Below are 8,948 nucleotides of genomic sequence, written 5' to 3'. Positions count from 1 at the left end.
TTTCCTAGAAAACTTTGTAAAGAAGCAAGAGTAAGGTTAGAAGGAAAGGTGACATTAGGTTTTAAGGGACGAATTTGCGTTAAAGAAATCTCTGTACCTAAAAAAGATATTGGAGCAATTAGCTGTATCTTCTCAGGAGCCACATTAAGGCCACTTTTCTTTAATGCAGGAATGAGAAAATCACGTAGGGCACAGAGATCTGTATCTGATTTTCCCCATATTAAAATATCATCTGTATAATGAAAAACATTAAGACCCTTATTAATATATGGGACAAGGGCAGATTTAACAGCCTCCTGACAAATTGTAGGACTATTGGCCATACCCTGGGACAGCACCACCCATTCAAATCTGTCAGCAGGGCTGGCGTTATTAATAGAAGGAACAGAGAAGACAAAACGTTTACAATCTTGCGGATGCAAGGGAATAGAGAAAAAAAAATCTTGTATATCAATAGCTATGATTGGAATTCCCGTGGGAATTGCAAAATCAAGAGGCAAACCCCTTTGGGGGGAGCCCCAGACCTGCATGGTTTTATTAACTGCACGGAGATCTTGGAAGAGGCTTCATTTTCCCGAGCGCTTTTTAATCACAAAGACAGGAGTATTCCGTGGGCTTCGAGAATGACGAATGTGTCCCAAGGACAACTGCTCTCGGACAAGCTCTTTTAAAATTTCTAGCTTATCCCTAGGTAAAGGCCACTGTTCCACCCAGACAGGCTCATTAGAAAGCCAGCTTAAGCAGGGTGTTTGGCTACGAACAGTGGCATTTAGTATTGGGGGTGCTGATTAGACCTGGTCTCGCGGGAGCGGGTGTTACACTCTGCAGAGGCATCTGTGGATATCCTAACATCAAGACATTCTAGAAGATCCCTGCCCAATAGGTTGGTGCTAATATTAGCTACCAAAGGGCGGAAGTGTCTGGTAGAACCTTCCGGGTCTTCCCACATGAGCGAGTCTCGTGTGCGAAATGACTGGATCACCCCTCCTACTCCATGTATACTGGGTCCAGGGATGAGTTCCCAATCTTGGGGAACCTCTTCTTGCCTTAAAAACGTCTTTGCTGCCCCCGTGTCAATCAAAAATTTAAAAGGAATATTGCAATCTTTACTGTCATACCGTTCTAAAACAGGAGTGGTCCACAAAATCTCAGGCCCTGAATTTGTACCATTCAGGGGCGAACCATCTTTATGAAATTGGGACCAACAATCTCTCTTCCAATGAAACCCCTTACGACATCTTGGATAAACAGTACATGGCCTCTGTCTCCCTGACTGAAAGCAGGGTTGCTCTGACTGGAGGCGTGGTCGCTCTAACTGGAAGCAGGGTTTCCCTGACTGGAGGCATGGTTGCAGCTTATCAGGACATTGGTTACGCCAATGTCCTTGGCGACCGCACTGAAAGCAGGCCCCATTGTGATTACGTGGGGTAACTGTATAAACCTGTGTCGTAGCGGGTGCCCCATAATTACCTGATGTAAGTTCCTGTGTCCCTAAAATCCAATTATCTGCATGTAGGTGTTTAAGATTAAGGCATTCCTAACAGAATTGTGGTGTCATGCCTTCCCAGACAACAGAGCACAGGAGTAGTGAGCGGACGTCAGGATTATAAACCTTTCTCTCTAAGCTTGTCTTCACCCTTGAGATGAAGCTCGCTTATGATTCATCAGTGCCTTGGCGAAGAGAGTTAATGGGAACTGACGAATCTACATTGGGTGAGGTCACCCTTTCCCATGCTTGTGTTGCGCAGATGCGTACCTGTTCAAAATAACCGGTTGGAAACCTGGCTTCTGCCTGCTGAGCTCCAGATTCATAAGCTCCTTCTCCAAACAAAGCATCAGAATCCCATTCTACCTGTTTGTTACTATTTTCCTGTGACTGTCTAGAGCACTCATCGCGGAAGCATGCCTTCCACTGTAGGTAGAGGGGGTCTGGGAGTGCAGTACGAGCCAGATCTTTCCAATCTTGGGGCATGTTAAGATGGTGGTAAAAACTCCTTAAAACGGACTTGATCCATGGAGCGTGCATTTCGTCCTCCCTGACCGCTTGCCTGAGTGCTCCAAGCTGTTTAGAGGAGTATGGCTGCCACGGCTGAGGGTTTTGTTTAGAAGGGGCCAAGTTTACTGGGAAGGTGTGGATTTGGTCCGATGGCGTGGGAGAGGGAGCTACAGAAGTGGAAGGTGCCGTGGAAACTGCTGTAGTGGCCGCAGAGGAAACTGCACGCATATCTACGGGGATGGAGCTCTCTGGGTAGACTGCACATGGTTTAAAGTCCTTAAATGCTGCCTTTAACTCCCGTACCTCAGCCACTAGGTCTCTTAATGATGACATATCAGCAGGGGGTGGGTCAGAGAAGCAGAAGCCTCAGGGGAAGCCAAAACCAGGGCAGTAGGAGGAGGGGCTAGAGAACCGGAAGCCTCAGGGGAAGCAGGGAGCGGGGCCAGAGAAGCAGAAGGAACTGAACACGTGTCTGCCACAGAAGGAACCGAACACGTGTCTGCAGAAGGAGCCGAACACATGTCTGCAGAGACAGTGGGTGAAGGGGTCATGGAAGCCACAGAAGGAACTGAGCACGTGTCTGAAGAGACAGAAGTTTGGGTGCTGACTGCAAATCGCTTAGGGGGTTTAGGTTGTAAGCACATATCTCTTAACTCTTGTATCTCAGGAGAAGCTAAACCCTGGGTGGCAGGGGGCGGGGTCGGATGAGGAGCTTCCGAACACGTGTACATGTCTGTGGGAACGGAAGTTCTGGGTCTATCTGCTGATCACTGAGGGCGTCTGAGTCTTAAGCACATGTGCTTTAACTCTCGTATCTCAGCCTCAAGGTCACTTATCCTCATGGCAGACCACGTTGTACATATCTTGTAAGTGGTGACCACAGTTATAAAAAATCCAAGGGGTAGCGAAAATTAAACCATCTGTGAGAGCACAAATCTGTCCCAGGGCAGAAGAAGATAATAACTGGGACACCTCCTCATAAAACAAAAAAATTCCCATGGTGGAGGGAAACGCGGGGCCACAGAGGTGGGTGGATGCCACTTACCTGTGTCTGGGCAGCTTTTCTGGACCTCAGGTTGGGCGTGAGTGCGGGACACATTGGGCGCCAGATGTTGTTGAGCCAGATGTTGTGTGCAGGCCACGGGGAAGAGAGAGGAGGGGTCCAGAGCGAAGAGGAAACACAAATCTTGATTTGTGTTGGCACCTCAACAGAGTTGGGTGCTAGAGAAGCAGGTTGGGCCACGTGGAGGTAGCGAAAATGGCCGCCTCACGCAGTAACCTTTCCTGCGTCTGAAGACTGGAGTGAAGTGCTGGCAAGAGAACGAGGTGTGGAAGAAGAAAGGCTTTTATAGGAGCAGCTTTCTCGAGAATGGGAAGGGGGAGGAGTAACCATAGCACTCCAGGATAGGATAATAACTCTCATGAGAATGGGAGGGGGGAGGAGTAACCAAAGCACTCCAAATATCTCAGGGATATAGACAATGTCCTGAGGGCATAACATGGTGGAACAGGCACTCCCAGAATGTCCCAACTCTCACGGAAACTAGTAGCCTGAGGGGAAAAACATGGCAGATGTGAATGCATGTGCACAATTTCCCAGCAAATTCCTCTCAGCCAGGGAGGGCATCACCACCAATTTCTTAGATATGCTTTTAGAGACAGTCTGTGTATATAGGAACATGTTTTTACTCCTACTGCTTAATCTCCATGCATATTCTAGCAAGGATGCCATGTGGAGTTTTGCATCTTGCCTTGCACCAAAGTAAAAGATGTTGGGCTGGGTCGGGATGGGAGGGGAGAGTTCAGGTCCTGGAACATGATGGCAGAAGACCTAGTAGGGGTTGTATTGTTGTGTGGAAAACAGAATTGTTATGCATGTACAAACTATTGTATTTACTGTAAAACATTAACCCCCCAATAAAGAAAAAAATAAAAACCTAAACTATCATGATAATCTTTATATTAGCTTATAGAATTCTTTTTTTTTTTGCCTCCAGAATTATTGCTGGGGCTCAGTGCCTGCACTACAAATCCACTGCTCCTGCAGCCATTTTTCAATTTTTTTTTTTGATAAGACAGAGAAACTGAGAGAGATGGGGAAGACAGAGTGGGAGCAAAAGATACACACTTGAAGACCTGTTTCACTGCTTGTGAAGTTACCCCCCTGCAGGGGGGAAGCCAAGAGCTTGAACTGGGGTCCTTGCACTTTGTACTATGTATGCTTAACCCGGTGTACCACTGTCTGGCCCCTGAACTCTCTTTTTAAAATAGTTGCACTATATTCCATTTGTAAGTGGGTAAAACTTCATCCATCCAGTTTCTGATTGGTGGACAGTTAGGTTTCTTGTATTCCCCATTAACCAGCAGGGTTCCCACTAATGTCTTTCTAGAAGGAAATTAGAGTATGACTTCTATCTGTTGAGTACAGGTTTTCCCCCTTCCTTCTGTTTTCCACAGAGTTGCCCCCCCCCATAGAACTCCATGCCTGCCACAATGTTCCCAAAGAGCTGCCCACACAAATGTCCTGTATTTTGTCCTGTGTCCTTTATTATCTGCCAGGACATTCAAAATGTCTTCTATTCAGCTTTCTTTTCTTCAATAAATTACAAAGATACATCAGAGCTATTTTTCCCAACATTTGCTGCTGTTTTAGTAAAACGTAAATGGTAACTAGCTGAAAAGTACATCTCCACACACATGAAAGACCTGGACAGTCCTGTATGGTCTCCTGCAGGCTTGATGGAAGAAGAAAAGTACAAAAGGGCAGGCTGGGTATTAATGACACTTAATTGCAGGGAAGAAAAAAAAGAAAGAAAAAAAAAGCACTGTTTTTTAGTCTGAATCCCAAATTGAGAATAGTAACCATCATAAATAAGCAAATACTTACTATCAGAACATCTGTCTTGAAAAATAACCAGTCACTGATACTCTCACCCCAGATCAATGATTATGAAAGCAAACAATGCTGAGGAGATAACATAATGGTTATGCAAAAAACTTTCATGCTTGGAACTCCAGGGCCTAGATTCAATTCCCAGTACCACCATAAGCCAGTGATATGCAGTGCTCTGGTCTGTCTCTTCTCTTCTCTTCTCTTCTCTTCTCTTCTCTTCTCTTCTCTTCTCTTCTCTTCTCTTCTCTCCTCTCCTCTCCTCTCCTCTCCTCTCCTCTCCTCTCCTCTCCTCTCTTCTCCTCTCCCCTCCTTTCCTCTTCTCTCCTCTTCCCTCTCTCTCCCTCTCTCTCTCTCTCTCTCTCTCCCTCTCTCTGCATCTTCCATTAAAAATAAATGAATTAATTAAAATATTATCCAAAAAAGTGAATAAGTCCATGACAAATCCCAAATTTCTGAAAGCTTGCCAAACAGTGATAGCTCCCTGTCCTGGAAAACAGTCAATCAACAAGGGTGTTATTCTAAACCCATTCAGTGCTAAAAGCAGTCTTGGACCAATGGCATGTTACCACAGTTGATATCTTTACCTCTAAATATGTTCTCTTCTGAAAGTCCACCAACCTGTGTTCTAGGTTTCCTAAAACATTAAGAAAATCAACCTTGACTTTTTTGGACAGACTTTGCCTTAGAAGTACAAGAGTCCTTAGGAGTCCTGAGATTCCCAAACATACATGATGGGCCTAGACCTCGAATAAATCCCTCTCTCCATTGTTACCGGTCATCTCTATCAAGAACAACAAAATAGACCCCTTTGTGGGCCTCCATAGGACCTTTCCCTCAACCTGGATCAACAATGGTAGAGAATGTTCCATCCTCAGAAGGGAGGATGCACAACATACTCTATGCTCCACCCGAGGAAGATGGGTCCTGATATTGGGGCAGCTTGGAATGTTCCTACTTATGACCACGTAAGCTCAGATCTACAGGGATGCAGATGTCACATAGGCTCCTAAGCTGAATAAGGGCCCCAGATCACATCAAATGGATGGGGTTTACAGTCAACAATATTTATACCCCTTTCCCATATTTGGGAGCTGCTCTTTTTCCTGATCCAGCTTTCTGGTCCTTCTGCCAGCCATGACATCATCTCCCCAGACAATAACTTGGATCCACCTGTATATCAGATTTCAAGCTCAGGGAAAAAAAAAACACTAGTATAGACACAGGCCCTTTGGAATATAACTAAAATATGCCTACTAGCTATCTACAAAACAGAGACACCTCCCCTCCCCAACTCTTCATCTGCACTATTCCAGCCTTTAGGTTCATGATTGATCAACAATTTGTTTGGCTTTGTATGTTAACTCTCTTTTCAGCCACCAGGTTCCAAATGCCAGCATGATGCCAACCAGACTTCCCTGGACAGACAACCCCACCAATGTTTCCTGGAGGTCTGATTCCTCAGAACCCCTGCCCACTAGGGAAAGAGGGGGGCAAGCTGGAAGTATGGCTCGACCTGTCAATGCCCATATTCATTGGGGAAGCAATTACAGAAGCCAGACCTTCAACCTTCTGCATCCCACAATGACCTTGGGTCCATACTCCCAGAGGGTTAAAGAATAGGAAAGCTAGCTCAGCAAACTTAGCACCAAAAAAGCAAATGACCCCATCCAAAAATGGGCAGAGGATATGAACAAAACATTCACTTCAGAGGAGATCCAAAGGCTAACAAACACATGAAAAATTGCTCCAGGTCGCTGATTGCCAGAGAAATGCAAATAAAGACAACATTGAGTAACCACCTCACTCCTGTGAGAATGGCATACATCAAAAAGGAACAATACATCAAAAAAAAGCAACAATGCTGGAGAGGCCGTGGGGACAGAGGAACCCTTCTGCACTGCTGGTGGGAATGTAAATTTGTCCAGCCTCTCTGGAAAGCAGTCTGGAGAACTCTCACAAGGCTAGACATGGACCTTCCATATGACCCAGTAATTCCTCTCCTGGGGATATACCCCAAGGACTCCATAATGCCCAACCTAAAAGATATGTGTACACCTATGTTCATAGCACCACAATTTATAATAGCTGAAACCTGGAAGCAACCCAGGTGCCCAACAACTGATGAGTGGCTGAGAAAGCTGTGGTATATATATACAATGGTTTACTATGCAGCTATTAAGATCAATGAACCTACCTTCTCTAACCCATCTTGGATAAAGCTAGAAGGAATTATGTTAAGTGAGCTAAGTCAGAAAGATAAAGATGAGTATGGGATGATCCCACTCATCAACAGAAGTTGAGAAAGAAAAACAGAAAGGGAAACTAAAAGCAGGATTTGACAAAACCTAGAGTAGGGCACAAAAGTAAAAAGCCTGTGGTGAGAGGGAGGGTGGACATTTGGCTTCCTGGGGTGGCGGGGGTGGGGCAGGGAGGTATAGGACACAGTCTTTTGGTAGTGGGAATGGTGTTTATGTACACTCCAATTAAATTGTAGTCATATAAATCACTATTTAATTAATATGAGGGGAAAAATGATTGTATGTCTCGAACTTTTTAAAGCACAGACTGAGTCTTTTTAATACATAGGCTGAGTCTTTGATATGTTGACTCTCTCAAAAGCCTAGACCAGGGAGAACAGAAGAAACTGGTGGTGCAGCGATAGACAAGATGTTGGGTATTATACAGCAAATCCTAACAAAGGGACTTTTCAAAGATAACCCAATTACTAAATAATGTGCTGATTACATTAACTATCCATTCTCTTCTTGAACCCTAAGACAGCAGGAACCTCACATTTCCACTGTAGAGCCTATATTTCTCCCAGTCCTGAAACCTTAGGGTGGGGCCCACTTTTCTGCATGCTTCTCTCAATTCATATCAAATAATATTGCATCCTCCTATCACAACCTAATCAACGCAATGAGTTCCACCTCAGCATGCTTCACTTCAGACTGTGTCCAAAGACTTCAGGTGTGGAATGACAACCCTTCAGCTTCATTACTCAGATGAGACCTTTCCTTTCATAGGATTCTCTAATTCCATTCCAGGTGGTTCACTTCTAACAAAGTCCCAAAACCTAGATATAGACCAAGTCCCCTGAGATAAAGCATATGTTCACATGTATCCACAAACTAGGGCAAAATATATACCTGAAAGCAAAAGTACACAATAGTCTGCAGTGAGTACCCCCCAACACTACATCTGCATTATTCCAGGCTTTAGGTCCATAATTGTTCAACAATTTGTTTGGCTTTGTATGTTAACTCTCTTTTCAGCCACCAGGTTCCAGATGCCAGCATGATGCTGACCAGACTTCCTTGGACAGACGACCCCACCAATGTGTCCTGGAGCTCCACTACCCCAGAGACCCACCCTACTAGGGAAAGAGAGAGGCAGACTGGGAGTATGGACCGACCAGTCAAAGTCCATGTTCAGTGGGGAAGCAATTACAGAAGCCAGACCTTCCACCTTCTGCAACCTACAATGACCTTGGGTCCATACTCCCAGAAGGATAAAGAATGGGAAAGCTATCAGAGGAGGGAGGGGATATGGAGACCAGGTGGTGGGAATTGTGTGGAGTTGTACCCCTCCTATCCTACAGTTTTGTTAATGTCTCCTTTTTTAAATAAATAAATAAATAAATAAATAAATAAATAAATAACATATATTTCAGAGAAACTAACGTGCTTTTGGAATAAGTACATTTGTGTGGTAATTTTCTTTTATTTCAGTGTACATCTACTCAGAAAATTAGAAATAATTCAAATGTAACGGGGTATTGTATTTTCAGTTTGTAAATCTGGAAACACCACTCCTTAGCTTCTGTGCCTCTGTGTTTCTGTTTATCTGCCTGTAATGCCTCCCTTCTCTTCAATGACTGAATCCTGATCCCTTTTAAAACTCATCCCAAAATGCTAACAAGAATAACAGTGTTCCCTTGCTGAAGACTAACTCGGTGCCAGGCATAGTTCTGAGTGCCTTCTATGTATTAAATCATCTATTCCTCCTTTAGCTTATTACTCTTGGCAATAATATATTATATGGTAGGAGTTTCCCCTC

Source organism: Erinaceus europaeus, chromosome 2, assembly GCF_950295315.1.
Source record: "Erinaceus europaeus chromosome 2, mEriEur2.1, whole genome shotgun sequence".
NCBI lineage: Eukaryota > Metazoa > Chordata > Mammalia > Eulipotyphla > Erinaceidae > Erinaceus > Erinaceus europaeus.
This window is presented reverse-complemented; position numbering follows the sequence as displayed.